Here is a 16090-nt window from a genome sequence, read left to right as displayed (position 1 = left end):
GCATGGAGACGTATGAAGCTGAGTGTAAAGACTTAGACATTAACAAGAAAGATAGGGTGCTTGTTCCCATCAACCGGTCACAGATATGGTTCTTTAGCATCTTCCTTGGACATCTGCCGAAGCTTTTTTTTTTTTTCCCTCCTCCAAGCCAATTCTTCAAACTCTGCGTCATGGAGGAAGAGATGTAGGGTGAAGACTAATCTTCTGTGGGCTTTTCTCCAGCATTTGCTTTCCTTATTGAGGTCTCCTTTATAGAAAACATTTAAATGTCTTTTAAATTTAAAGCACAACTAGAAAATAAGCAAAGCCAAAAGTAAGGTAGGTGATAAGTGTTACAAGGGATTAGCGTGCCCCACTTTCCACTCATCCAAACTCGAGCCGTCTTTCAAGGGTATCCTATTCAACAGTTTCTGGGCAGTCTTTCTGACCCCTCCAGAGCTTCCTGTTTCTCATTTTCTGAATTTGTGTCATTAGTAATTTACCCCACACCACTAGGACTACTCTGAAGTGCATCCTTCCTAATCTCTTGCAGGTTTATATTAAACAGGTATGTACCTCAACTTGAAATTATAAACTCTGTGAGGACATGGGCATTTTGTACTTCTCTTGTATAACTGCACATTGTAGGCAGGTAGTAAGTGCATTTAGATGCCGATAAGTATTGCAGAAGCAGAGAAAGTTCTCAGAGATAAGGATTTATGTATTCTTGATGTATTTTACTAAGTAGTGGAGGCACTTAATGCTTATTAAATATCATAGCACCACAAAAAGGAGGCACTTCTGAGTTTCTAACAGCATCCCTCTCTTTTCAGTCTTATTCCTGAACTACAATTCTTTTGGCCACAAGCAGCAAGCACATTTTTGGGCTAGACATGATTCTTCCATTTATAGGCAACTGTTCTGAATCAAGGAAAACAAAATTAAATAAATTCTGAGAAGGGAATGAGCAACAGTAACAGGCTCAACACTCTTTTGTTAGGGGATTAAAGCATTAATCATCCCATTATCTGCTATTTTGAGCTCTGCCAAAGTTGCTAGAGGTCGATAGGAATTAGTTCCAATTAAAGAACTTTAGAACTTTCCCTCTTTTATCACCTACTGTTTTGGACTGAAAGAAGATGGATGGTGATAACATGGTCCTGATAGTCTAATTACAGTTTCTTTCCATTTTTGCTAAAAAATTGCAGAAAAAGTCACTTCGGATTTTAAAAATTAAGAGCTTCATTGTCAGAGAGTATCACTAATGTACATAATTACTATTTTAGATTATCAAGATGGTCTAAAGACAGACGTTTGATTTTAATACTTGCTCTTCAATTCAATTAGTGACACTTGCTGATAACCTAAGGAAGTTACATACTGTGGTGGTGAGTTTCCAGTTGTAAAGTTTAGCATTTTGACATGGGACACCAACACTATGTTTAATACACATAAAGAGAGTGAGAATAAACATCAGTTAAAAAATGTTAAAAACCTGAAGTAGTCTCCAATAACTCCATTAGGAAAGACAAAATGTAATGGACAGTAGCAGTTGTTTATTGACAGACTGCCCAGTAGATTGGTTTGCAGAATTGCTACAGTTCACATTTAAAGAGTTAGGAGAGTCCCAGCAGACTGAGGTTGGCAGATAAACTAATTCTGCAAAGTGGTAAACATAGGTAGGTTAATTGCTGAAGCTTCAAGATAATGTTCTTTGGAGCTGTGCTTCCTTACCTGGTGCATTGATTAAAAAATAAAAATTTAATGTTCTTCCAGCTTTTAGAGAACTTCCTTGTATGATTAAGAAAATATTGGATAATTAGTCAGCTTTAGGTATTTTCAATTATTCTTCAAACATTCTTCCTGGGCAGTGAGATGAAAGCTCATTGTCTCATTACCAGCTGCTAGGTTTGTTTGTGCATACTACTAAAATACTTAGTGGCCAGTTCCTTTTGTTATTTGGAGAAAGAAGAAAGATGACTCAGTTTAGAAGTTTCTATTTACTCCAGCATGGGGCTTTAGCTCAAAGAAAGTGATCTCAAACCTACTGTAGAAATAAATCTGTTTTGTTGTGCAGAGCAGGATTTTATGAGCATACATTTATAATACTGCTTTATTTTTCTGATTATGAAAGTAACAAATGCTCATCATAGATAATTTGAGTTGGAAAGGAAAAAATAAATTGCAGAAAATCTCATTATATGAAGATATCTGTTAACATTTTATTTATTTATTTTAGTTTTTCTATGCAGAACATTTTTGTGCACAGTTATTATCTCTTTGTATGTGTAATTTTGGACCTGTCTTTTTTCAGCTCAGTGTTATAACCTAAGAATGTTCCTGTGATAACCCAAAGTATTAATGGATATGTGGGTTCCATTGGGTGGGGGTTCCATAATTTACCCAGCCATTCTCATATTGTTGAGTATTTGAATAGTTTTCAATTTTTCACTGTTTTAGTAGAGCTGTGATGGAAATCACTGTGAACAAGGTTCTTTTGGTATTTTGGATTATTTTCCTAGGGTTGATTCACAGGAGTAGAATTTTTGGTCGAAGGGTATGATAATGTAATGGGAGGATAAAATGGAAGTTTAACTGAAGTAACAAGATACAAGAGATAATATTCCATAGGTGATGTCAGACAAGATACCAAATTGCAAGGAGATTATTAAAAGTCATTCATGTTAGTCTTAATCCTTTTATCACATCAAGCATATGAAAGGCTCATAATGTGAATATTAGAGGAAATTTGGGGGCAGGTTCTTCATTTGCTGTGTCTCCTGGAATAGAGTGGGGTATGTCTGCTCCTCACCTCATCTTAGAAAATTTAATGTATCCCTATGGGTCTGAATAACATGGCGGCCTGTTTCTGACTCACACTTGAGAAATCTGAGAGGTGAGTGACTTTCTGTGTATGTGATATAGGCACAAAGGATAAATTGCCATGTGAGGATAACCTGAATTCCTGGAGTTTGTCCAGGAAAGAATGTGTAAGAATTTCTCACAGGTCATGTGTTAACAGAGCCAACACAGCTTCATCTCAGCTTGCATCCAACAAAGCTATTTGACAAGACAGCAGATTCCTGGAAGCTGAAAAAAGTAAGTGACAAGCCTGGAAAAAGATGCATTTGTTGTTGATGAGGATGCTGTAGATCTCTGAAAATATATGAAAGACAAAGGAGGAAGAGGAAGAACAGATATGGTGGCATAAGAAAAAAAAGTTTAAATATTAGAGATGTTGAGTTTAAGGGACCTGTGAGACATCCAGGTGGAAGTGCCTAGAAGGCTGTGGGGTGCACAGGTTGGAGCTCAGAGAGGCCTTGGCCAGAGAGGTGCATTTTGGCATAATCACATGCAGATGAATGATGGAAACTTGAGGTAGTCTAAAGCGGGTATAGAGTGAGGTGAGAAGAGGACCAAAGACAGAATCCTGGATTATATCAGCTGGAAGAGTATGAGAAACTAGCCAAAGAGACTAAAGAAGAACAAAGCGGAAGATCTGAGGACTGAGCAATGTCATAGAAGCCAGAGTGGGTGAGAACTACAAATAGGAGGTGATCGACAAGGAGGTCAAGTAGATTGGCTTTAAAATTAACTTGTTTTTGGCAAGTGGTGGGACACCAGTGATTATATCTGGCTAAGCCTCAGTGTAGTGATGGGGGTAGAGACCTGACTGCAATAGTTTGAATAGTGAATGGGTGGAGAAAGGGACCCTTTGAATAAAGACCGTTCTTTCCAGGATCTTGACTGTGAAAGGAAGGGGAGATATATACCAGTGAGAGAAAGGTGTAAAAGATCAAGGGAAAGACTCACTCCTTACATATAGGCCATGGAGTGGGAAACAAAATACAGAAGAGGAGGATTAATTATTGGACCTAGATTCCACAGAAGACATGGGGAGATGAGATTAAGAGTATTCTGGCACCCTGAATTGAAAATTTACATGATTTAATGTACATAAAGCAAGGAATGCTATGCAACTGTAAAAAAAGAATATTATTCTTTAGAATTGATCTGGGACAGTCTTCAATGTATATTATGAATGCAAAAGACAAGGTAAATCATGTATTTAGTATGTTACCATAAGTGACCATGTGGATTGTGTCCTAATATGTGAATGAGGCCCCTCTGGAATTGTGCATTGCGTGGTCCTCTAGGTGACATCCCTTGGTGTGAATCAGCACCTCACAATGCCTTTGCTGGAGGACACTTTTCAAGATTCTTCATCTTCCTTTTTTCTTGTCAATATTCACAAGAGTTGTCTTTCAATCATTTAACTTTCCAATTATCTATTTATTCAAGGATATTGCACCAATCAGACTGATGGATCAGATTCTCTGCTCTGCTTGATAGCTGTGTTTTTAAATTAAACATTGATGAAGTGGCCTTCTGATGATAATTTGGTTCTTCATGTCACTTGTTCACAGGAAGAGAGTGTACCAGCATGCTGACGTGAGTGTTTCTGCTTGATGGTTGTGCCTCTTATAAATGAATATATTGTCATTCTCGTACAATAGCAGTCTTCGAGAACTTGATTAATGAGAGCCCACCCCTCAGGGTCAGTGTGCTAACAAAATCATATTTCTCACACTGTCCCTACAAGTAAAGGTCGGTTCTTAGGTGTGGTGCATTCACTAAATGCAGTTGTGCTTTGTGCAGGCTCATTGTAGGCAGTCACCTGGCCTTTTCCTGTTGATTTCCCTTTGTTTTATGGACCATTTTCTAGATTTCAGTCTCTCTATAAAGAAAAAGGACAAGCTGTGTATATGAGAGAGTGAGGGATAGTAATGGGATGTGAATGTGTGGAATGGGAAAGAAAACTGAATCGGGATGTAAAAAGAATTGTTGAGGCTTGTTAAAAATACAACTGGGTTGTTGTATTAGTCCATTTCTGTTGCTGGAACTGGGTAATTTATAAGAGAATAAAATTTATTGCTTTTTTATTTACAGTTCAGAGCTAGGAATTTCAGAGTCCAGGGAACACATATGGTGAGGATCTTTGTGGTGATGACAGTGACCCAGGAGTCTCACATGGCAGAAGAAGGTGGAGCAATAGCTTCTCATGCACTCTCCTTTTAAAGCCCTAAGAACTATGCCTCCGACCACCATTATTAATTCATTCACTACAGCATGATCCTACAACCTAATCACCTCTTCAAGGCCCCACCTTCCAATTACCATAATAAGACTTCCCACCCTCTTTACACTGTCACAGTGGGGACTAAGTTTTAGAAAAACATTCAACCCAAGGCAGTTGTCTCGGTTGGCTAAGGACTGTTCCACTTTTTAAGTTCCACATCCCAGAAACTCCTTCAGTTCCAGACAAACTGGAATCATTCATCACCCTAGATGCAGCTGACATCAGAGACTAAAAATTCATAGAAAAACAAATCTGTGGGTTTTGGTGATTTCCTGTAGAGGGTTTCTGCAGCCAAGAGGGTGGGTATTTGGTATATAGATCACAGGGAGGTATCTGAAGAAAGATGATGGGTTGGAGATGTGCAGAGAGTTGAAATGACCTAGGTAGGGCAGGGAAGGAGGTGAGAATGGATTGGTCATATGTTTGGTAACAGCTTGTATTTGTGTTTCCTGTGCTGCAAAGGCAGGCAACACTGGCTGGAAAGTAGCAGATTGTCATAACCAGTAATTCTGTTTCTCAATTGGTCAAAGTGTGGAATGGTGCTCTGGTAAGAAAATTGAGGTAGGCAAGAGCAGGCGACCATCGAGCAAGAACACCAAATAGCAGCCCTCATCACACCATCCTTTATGTTTTATAGAATCACTGAATGTTGGAACTTGAAGGAGCCTCAAAATCATCCAATTATTCTCTTGGCCATCAGGAAAGGTTAATATAATGTTTTCATTGTAAGTGAGTGTGTAAAGGCTCGTTAACATTTTCTCTGTACTTGTGAGGATGATTGAAGTAATCACTGAATGAGCAGTTCATTTTGGCTAAGAAAGGAAGAGAAATAACCTCAACACAAGCTGTTAGCCAGGTTACTGCAGGTGACTACACAATGTGGCTCCACTGCATACCATTCAGATCCACTACTAAAATACTATCAAACTGAGGAAGAGTTAGGATGATTCTATACACTATATAGCCTAAGATTCATGCCAGTCCTATGGCTACTGATAAAAGAGTGATGAGTATTTCAAAGAATAAACCCATTGCTCAATATTGAATAATCTTGTGATTGGTGTATCTAAAATAGCATCTGATTTGTTATTAAATTCAATTCAGAGGCAATTATTAAGTGTCTGTAACTACGGGCCAATACTTAGATGCTGTAGGACAGAAATCAGCAATCCAGTTGGCCTGCATAAAGTGGTCAAGTGTAGTAGGCTGAATAATGCCCTCCTGCAAGATGTCTATGTCCTAATCACCAGAACCTATGAATATGTTATGTTACATGGCAATGGGGAATTAAGATTGCTAATTATCTGATTTTAAAATAGGGAGACTATCCTGGATTATGTGGGTGGACCCTATATAATCACAAGGCTCTTTAAAAGATGGGCAAGGGAGGCAGAAGAGCCAGTGTTATGTGATGCAGTACGAGAAAGCCATTGCTGGCTTTGAAGATGGGAGTTAGGTGCCAAGGAATGCAGGAAGGCTCTAGAAGTTGGAAAAGGCAAGGATGTAGGTTCTCCCCATAACATCCAGAAGGAATGCAGCCCTGCTGACACCTTGTATAATTCAGTGAGACCCATTCCAGACTCCCGACCTCCAGAACTGTGAAATAACAAACTTGTGTTGTTTTGAGCCATGAAGTTTGTGGTAATTTGTTGCAGCAACAATAGGAAATGAATACAGCAAATAACATAAAGAAATGAAGGGTGGCCTGGAGACAACAAAGAGTGGCAGACACTGTGGCAATCTGGAGAGTGCCTGCCCAGCAATGGCTCCTATTCAACTCTTGCCAGTATTTCCTTGATGAAAGAAGGGCTCAGAGTTGCCAAATTTTTCCATTTTTAAAAGTAAGGTGAAGGTCCGGATTTCTATGTGAAAGTTACTGTTTTAATTGAATTATCTGCAACTATGTCAAATAAAAACAAAACTTGTACATGCACAAAAATAGACATGTATGAGGATTTTCATCATAGTATTGTTTGTGATAGCAAAGAACTGAAAACAAACTAAATGTCTATCAAATATGGGCAAAAGTAAATAAATATAATAGATATGATAAAAAATGCATATGTTAGTTAAAGCAATGGACAACATATTCTAAACATGTTAAATAAAGATGTAAAACAGGATGAGATATGTAGTGTCACACCTCATTTGTTAGCATAAAAATATACCCATAAAATAATATATATAGTTTGGGGGTATTTAATTGTAAAGATAAAGTTAGGAAGGTGGATTGCGAAAATTTACATTAATTATATTAACACGGGTATGTATGAGGGAATTAGAGAGAGGAATTTGATCAGGGATGGTAGCTGCATGGGGACAAAAAACCAGGATGAAAGAGTTGAGGATCATTGTGCAGGCCAGAGCAGAGAACAAGACGTATTCATTTGCCCAGTATCCAATTCAGATATTTATTAAGCTCCTGCTGTGCTCCCAGCAATTTGTTTAATCACAGTGTGTCTGTGTAGCATAGGATTTGGTTTAAGAGTAGGAAAAGCTGTGTTTAGTTTTGTTTTTAAATTCTACCCAGCCTCCACTGCAAGGTTAGGTCCAATAGTGGCACGTCAGTTAACCTTTTTGAGCCTTGGATTCCTCACAGGTATAAAGAATATTATCCCTGTTCTAACTCCCTGTGGGACTGTTGTGAGAAAGTAAGTGGGAGAGCTCTTGGGAAGCGTTCCATAGATGGAAGACACCTTTACTAGGATCCATTTCCCCTTTTGCCCTGTTTCTCTCCCTTACCTACACTTTTCTTCTAACTTGCCACTGGCCCTATCTGGCACAGGCCTTCACTGCTGGTGCCTAAGTCACTGCAAGGGACACTCAGGCTCCCCTCCTCCTCCCCCTTCTATTTGGCTTATGATTCAAGCAAGATAGTCCTAAAACACCTCCTTCTTCCGTAAATCATGGACTCATAACCTATTAAAGTTGGAAAGGACTTTAGATGTCTTCCTCAATCTTGTGCACTTTGCAGGAATCCCAGGAGGCTTACCTTGGAGGCTTTCTCTTTGTATTTGTTTCCATCATTTTCATTAAGTTTTTCTAAATTGCCCACTGTAGTAAGGATGTGGTCATAGTTTCCCTTTCCTCTAGACAATTCCTTTATCCATATTCCACCAATTATAATAATATTCTCCCTTACAGGCATTTCCGAAGATTCATTTGTGGAAAAAACTTCCTTGGAATAGAAGTATTCCTGTTGTGATGTTTCTTAGAAAAAGAAATTATTCCTGATAATAGGCCTCAGAGTGTCTGTTTAATTCCCACTGATACACATCTGTTCCATAAAAAAGAGACTTCTTTGGAATCAGTGAGATTTTAGAACAACTCATCAAAGGAAATATGAAAATCAGGTTGGGGGCAAATATTCACTATGGAGACAAATACCTCTATCATGGTAATAAAACAATCCATATGCTGGGATTTATTAACTTTTATTGACAATTTAAAAGCATAAGCATCTGATGAAATGAAACATCTACCTAAAAGTTATGAAGAGATGGCTCTGTTTCATAGTTGGGTTTCTGGAGTATTTTTTGGTGTTAAAGCAATACATGATTATAGGAGGATGTTAGCTATAAACCGAAGCCATTTCCTGGAGGGAATACATTTTGCGATAGCTCCCATTCAACTGAAGTTCTTTGCAAACCAAGAAAGAGTTGAATTCCTCATATTTACTTTTTATTGTGTGAAAATTGCTATTGTATCGCAAGTGTTATAGATGTTTGGGAAAGAAGAATGGGGCTTTCTTTATTAGAAACATATCCCTGGGGCATAATTTAGCACTACTGGTAGGAGATGGAAGAAAGTGCTTCATACTGAAAAAGCAATGTCTGAGAAATATTATCGGTAACATGCTACTAAAACAAAAGGCTGGACTGATTAGAATCAGTGGGAGTTTGGCTACATAAAAACTGTGTTATTAGAACTTGTGGAAAGAAGGGAAACAGGAAATAGCTGTATTGTTAAGGTAGGTTGTACTGGCTGGGAAGGAACAGTTCCAAGAATCTATTAACGTGAAAAAACATTAATAGGCCCCTTGCAGAGTTGTTACACATCAATTTATTTTTTCTAAAGGACTTAGTGTGCTTGAGAAAGTATAAGTATGACTTATAGGCCTCTGTGCTATTCATTTAGTGATAAATATTATAAGGAGATTTACAGTAAAATCACTGAAGTGACTCACCTATGGTGTAGTAAGTTGAAGATAAATTTTTTTTTTCACGGTAGCTCTTTTATTCCCAAATGTGATTTTTGAAATACTTTTTGTACCAACTGAGAATTCACTTTACAAAACTTTTAAATTACAGTCCTGTTGACCTTCCTGTATTTGTTCTGACAATATAAATTATTTCTATCTCAAAATACTTCAAAGGAAAAAAAAAATCAACCCAACTGATTAGGGCAATAAAGTGTTATTTCATTTTTGAGATCATACCTTTTGGAATTTGGGTTAAGAAAACATTTTTGCTATTTATATTAAATTTTTTGAAATTATAAAAAAAATCATGCACATAACAAAAGATTTGAACAGTACATAATTAGCTTAAAATTGAAAGTAAAAATATCTCTTTCCCTGACTCCTATTCCCACTCCCCAGAGGCTAACTATTAATTTTTTTTAGTATGCCTCTGGAAAATTCTTAGCTCCTGTAAGGACATTTTACTATGGGTATACAAGCTTTATTTAATCCCATATCCCTTTAATTATATAAATTGAACAATTATATGCATACTCTTGGGTACCTTGTCTTTTTCATTTGCCAGAATATTTTCATCATCTTACTTTTCCAGATCAGTGCATTGAGACCTTCTGTTTTTAAATGTTGGCACATTTTTCTATTTTGTATTTTACCATAATTATTTAGCCAGTTCTCTACTGATAAACAGGTTGTTCCTCCTGCTGTGTGTGTGCACACAAGCGTGTGCTATAACAAACAATGCTATAGTTGATCTCCTGGTATATGTCTTTGCTTACTCACATGAATGGAACTGGAAAAAAAGGTCTCACGTGCAGGATTGCTTGGCCAAATGCAGTATGTGTATATTGCATTTTTACTGGATACTTCCAAATTATTCTCTACAGAGGGTATATCAGCATCTACTCTCTCACGAAAGTTCAGAAAACTGTTTCCTAATACCCTCAATGAAATTGTATATTATCAAACTATCTGATAGTGAACATGGTATCCTCTTGTTATATATTGTATAACTTTAACAAAAAGTGAGGTTGGAGATCTTTCTCTCTCTTTGTTTCCCATTTAAGTTCTTTTTCTCTAAAATGCTAGTTCATGCCCTTGGACTGCTTTTTTAATAGATTGCTTCACTATTGTTTCTTATTGATTTGTCAGGCCTTTTTATATTTTAAGGAAATTGTTCATATTCTCCCATATGTTTTGAGAATACTTTTCCTAGTATATTTTTTGCATTTTGGCTTTGAAATAATTTTTTTTTCACATTGAATTTAAAATTTTTATATACCAACATTGATCAAATTTTTCTTTTAGTGTTTCTGAGTATTGTGTGATGTTTAGAAAGATTTTTCTCACTCTACATTTATAAGAATATTTGCTCATATTTTATTCTAGTTCTTTTATATTTTTATTTTGTTTACATTTAAATCTTTACTACATCAAGAATATATTTGTAGTAAGAAATGAAGTCAGAAATTATTTTAAGCCTTTTTTCTCAAATGGCTAGATAGTTGTCCTAACTTCCTTATTGAATAATAATGTAGTAAAATGCTATGTTTGTTAAAAATAAAAGTTCCTTCCATATTTAGCTTTATTTTCAGACTCTTCATTTTTTCCCTTTCATCTGTACTTATTTTCCTGTGCTGCACCACAATTTCAATGATAATAGCTATAAAGCATGTCTACTATCCAGAGGGGCTAGTTCCCCCTCATTACTCTTTTTTCACAGAACTTTCTTAGTCAAACAAGAAAGTTTATTTATTCATTTTTCTAGGTGACCTTGATCATCATTAAGAGATGTTGCAAAAATTTCAGTAGGGTTATATTGATTTCATAGATTTATTTGGGGGAGAATCAATATCTTTATGATATAAAAGTTTTTCATCTTAATCTTGTAAAGTTATTGTTAAGTTTATTTTTAGTTTTTTTCCTTCTTTTTGCTATTGTTAATGGGGTATTTCCTTCCCCTGTATTTTAAATATTTTTTGTATTTAAAAATTAGATTAGTCTGCAGTATTGTATATATGTGATGAGATTGGTCCTCTGTATAGCATGTATGTGTACAAACTATTATCTATCTAGTTTTTTTTTTTTTTTGCTGTGTTATTGTTTGTAACAACAGTTTGAAAATTTGCCTTATTTTCCGTGCTCTGGAAATCTTTAGCCTCAGAACGTTTCTTGAAGTTTTGATAAAATTCACACCACCTGGGCAATAACTACCCACATTTGCAATGTATTTGTACACTATAAAATGATGTATCCTGTTATTATTCAATGTATTTTCTGTGTTTGTGTTCTGTATTTTTTATTTTGTCTATTTGTGGTTTTTAAAAAAATCTTAGTTGAACTACTTTAAAAATTTGTATGATTTGAGTTTTTAAAAGAATCAGCTGTTGAATATATTTCCTTACCTAATTTATCCTTTATTTAACCCTTTTTATTTTTGTCCTTTAACTTTCCCTGTGTTTTCATTTTTTCTAACATTTTGGTTGAGTTATTAATTTACTTTTAATTTTTTCCATGCTTAGTAATACATTTCAGACTATGATTATTCTATTAGACCATTGCTGTAGCTGTAGGTTTCAATGTGTAGGGTATTCACAATAGTTATTCATTAGATATGCTATAATCCAAAATTTTGATTAAAAATATTTCATGTGGTTGAAAGGTTTTTTGTTCATTTTGGTTTTTGTCATTTAAGTGTTGCTTTTATTGTGTTATGACCAGAGAACCTTTTCTGCACTATTTACAGTTTGTGTAAGTAAGTTATTGTGGTTTTCTCTGTGCCTTAATATATGACAAGTTTTTATAAATGCTCTATGGGCCCAGAAAAAACAGACATTCTCTTTCTGGGAGATATAGTTTTCAGTGTAATTATCAATTAATTCATTCAATAAGTTATTTATGGATGCATATTTATTCAATTTAAATATAGGTATTTATATGTGCCAGGTTCCATGCAGGCACCAGGGATGGTGGAGTGAATAACAACATAAATCTCTGCCTTTGTGGAGCTTTCATTATAGCAAAGGAGACAGAAAGTAATCAAGCAAAGAAATGCATATAACTTTTCAGTAAGAACAAATGCTTTGAAGAAAAATAAAGCAGGTGAGGAGCTGAGGACTGACTTGGTTGGGGAGGTGGAAGAGGACCGTGTTAGAGGGATGCTCAGCAAAGGCCTCCTTCAGTGACATTTAAAGAGGAACTAGAATGAAGCTGCGAGAGAACAGCGTGTCTGGCTAGGAACAGCGACTGCAAAGGCACTAGTGGGTGACCAAACAGGGGACTCTGAGGAGAGCAGCAAGATTGTCAGTGTGACCAGCATGGAGTGAGTGAGGACGAATGTGGCAGGAGCCACCGTAATGAGTTTGGAAAACCAATGGGAATTTTAGAACCAGTGGGTGACACGATCTTACTTATGTTTTCAGTTGTCGCTCTGGCACTTACCTATTAAGTTTGCTTTATTGTGATATTTAAATATCCTACATATCTTATTAGACTTTTGTCTACTTGATTTATCAAAGATTCAGAGTTGGGTAAACACTCCTACCATTGTGCTTGTTTCTGTTTATTTCTACTTTTTATGCTGTTTTCTTTATGTGCTTTGATGCTAAGTTAGTTAGAAATAAAAGTTTCAAGCAGATAAAATTTTCATGGTAGAATTTATTTTTATTATTTTAAAGATCTCTTCTTTTTCCTGTGTAGTGATTTTTCCTCAAATTCACCCATTATGTATGAATATTGCAATACGATGCTTGCTTTATTTCCAGTTGGATTTGCTTGATATGCCTTTGCTTATCCCAGTTTTTAATCATTCTGAGTCATGTTTTGTCAGATTTGTTTGTCATACCGTCAAATGGTTGGATTTTAAAATCCAATCTATTTTTATTTTCTTTTGATAAATAATCTGTTTTTGTTTTACATTTTATCATCAGGAAGATTTATAATCTGTGTTTAAGTCTTTGGTGGTTATTACTCTAAACTTGCACATATCCTTAAGTTAATTTCTTGGCTTTAGATGGTTTGTATTGAACTCTCACTCTGAAATTTGTGGAAATTGACTTATTCCACTTCTCTACCAATAATACCTCTCAATAATCTACCTCCTTTAAAAATATTTACATTTTGTTCCACAATTCTAATTTCCTCAACCATTTATTCATTTCCAGTTTCCTCATTCCACAGATCCTTTTCTGAGCTTATAATTTTAATTATTCTTTGTTTTTGTTCAATAGTTTTTTCAAAACATTTCAAGAAAGTCTCAGAGATATTTTATTCTATTATAGTCTTGCTTTTCTAATAAGGTATGTCTGTTTCTTTTATATTTAAATTAACCTTGGCTACCATATACAATTTTGGGGTCCAATGTATTTCCCATAACAATTTGTACACATTGTTGCCAGAATTGGAGAAAAGTTTTCCTCTATTATATCTTGTTCAGCAATATTAATATAAGTACTATGATTCTCCATGTGTCTTTTACCAATCTAACATCTTCTCTCTAATTATATACACCTTTTTAATCTTTTTTTATCTTCTTAATATTATTCTCTCTGACTATATTTTCAAAACTATCTTCTAATTTCAGCTCCTTCTAATTGGTTTTCTTTTCTCTAATAATTTTATTTATTTATTTATTCTTCTAGTTATCATCTGTCAAGTTATCTTATCTTTCCTTTGGTTTCTTTGTCTTCTTTGAGCTCTTTTTCCTTCAATTTATCTTTATTCAGAATTTACTTTCTTTGAAATTTTTTCTGTAAGTTTCTTTGTAATGCCTCTTTGGATGTTTAGTTTTCAACTGATTTTAGCTTCTTATATTTCTAAATCTCAGTGTAGACCTTATGCTGGTTCCTTTTTGACTGCTGCTCATTTCTGAGTGAGGCTTCCTATGTCTGAGCCACCTATGTGACCAGCAATGATGTGGGGTGGTATTATGGACTGAATGCTTATGTTCCCCCAAATTCACATTGAAACCCTACCTCCTAATGTGATGGTATCAAGAGATGGGGTCTTTGGGAGGATTTTAGTATTAGGTGATACTGAATATGGTGATACTAAAATGTCCCTATATGTATTCCAAGAGAGCTTGCTTCCTCTTCCTGCCATGTAAGGACACAGTAAGAATACACCATCTATAAATCAGGAAGAGGATCCTCACCAGACAGCAAATCTGCTGGTGCCTTGATCTTGGACTTCCTAGCCACCAGAACTGTGAGAAAAAAATGTTTGTTGTTTAAGCCATCCAGTGTATGATATCCTGTTATAGTAGCCCAAGGTGACTATAACAGGATGGGCGGGAGCAATGATCCAGTCTTGGATTGCAGTTTCACACAGTTTTCTACCAAAACTTCTCTATTATCTTCTCTCGGAGGCAAATCTCCCCTTAGTCTGTGTGTTCTTCTTTCTGGGGATGAACCGCAGGTCCTTGTGGATTACAGGGAAGGCTTGAATGTCACAAGCCCTCCACGCACTAATCTAACTTGTACATAACTCTGCACATCTGAGGTCAGTCAGCAGAACAACTTCAATTCCCACTCACCCTCTCTTTGTTCTTACTACTCCTCTGGCCACTTCCCTAGTCATGAGGCACTATTATTGTTTTTGGCAGATATCATTCCTAGTTTAAGGTATGGATTTGTGGTGCATTCCCAGTTTCATTAGAGATGGTGTTTTCTTTACATTTTGTTGCTTTCAGTGTGCTTTGGGGAGGACTGGTGAATAAAAAAACATTTACTTCTCTATCTTTAGTTGGAAATCCCCACACAAGTGGTTTATTGTTTTTGCAGCCTGAGGAGATCTCATTAAAAGCTATTTTAAGGTGTTCCCATTGACTCAATTGTGTGATAAATGTGTCAAAATATAAATTCACTAACATCACCAAAGTCTCTGAGAAGACTAGGAGTTTCTAGCTAGCAGGAGTTTCCATTAGAGGTCACATCCTCAGAACATTTATTATTGAATCATTAACTAATAAAATGGTGTGTTGGAATGTGTAAAAGCAAAGTTTGGGATCAGATTGGCAAGTTGTAATTTCAGCCTAATTAGTTTCAACATTGTTTAGTAGGGAGTGAGGGAGTCTTTGAAGTTTTTACCAGAGAAGTAATTTGATTAAAATTCTCTTTAAGAAAGATAGATTGGAGAGAGGAGAGAGGAAGGACTAATAGAGAGGACACTGGTTAAGATGCTACTATAGTCATTCAGGTAAGAGGTGATATCTTTTGGAGTCTGCATTATGTTTCTCACTCACTACTTCAGATTCACCAATCCTGTACTAAATAGAGAATAAAAGTAGGTAAATATTATTATATTTTGGCAAGCTCTTTAGTGTAAATGATATTTCTTTCAGTGCCTCACTACTTGCCCATTACTAAAATACTATAGTTCTAATTTTTGGTCCGTTACAGTTGATAACTACTTGAAATACATGATATGTTTACGAATGATATGTTTCTACTTTGGAAAATGCATTGTTGACGCTGGAGATGAAATAGGTACCGAAGATTATTTTGCCCTCAATAACCTTGCATCCTATAGTGTGATAGGCAGAATAATGGCCCCCCAAACATGTCCATATCTAACCTCTCTAAATCTGTGAATATGTTACCTTACCTTACATGGCAAAGATAGTCTTCAGATGTGGTGAAAGTTAAGGAGCCTGAGATGAGTATGGCTAAAGTTCTCTAAGAGTTGAGAGCAAAATAGGAATTAAGGAGGACTTCAGAAGGAAGGAGAAATTTTTGATCTGTGCTTTTGAGGTTGAACAGAGTTTCAAGAAGTAG

The sequence above is a fragment of the Cynocephalus volans genome, chromosome 1 (genome assembly GCF_027409185.1).
Source record: "Cynocephalus volans isolate mCynVol1 chromosome 1, mCynVol1.pri, whole genome shotgun sequence".
Taxonomy (NCBI): domain Eukaryota; kingdom Metazoa; phylum Chordata; class Mammalia; order Dermoptera; family Cynocephalidae; genus Cynocephalus; species Cynocephalus volans.
This window is presented reverse-complemented; position numbering follows the sequence as displayed.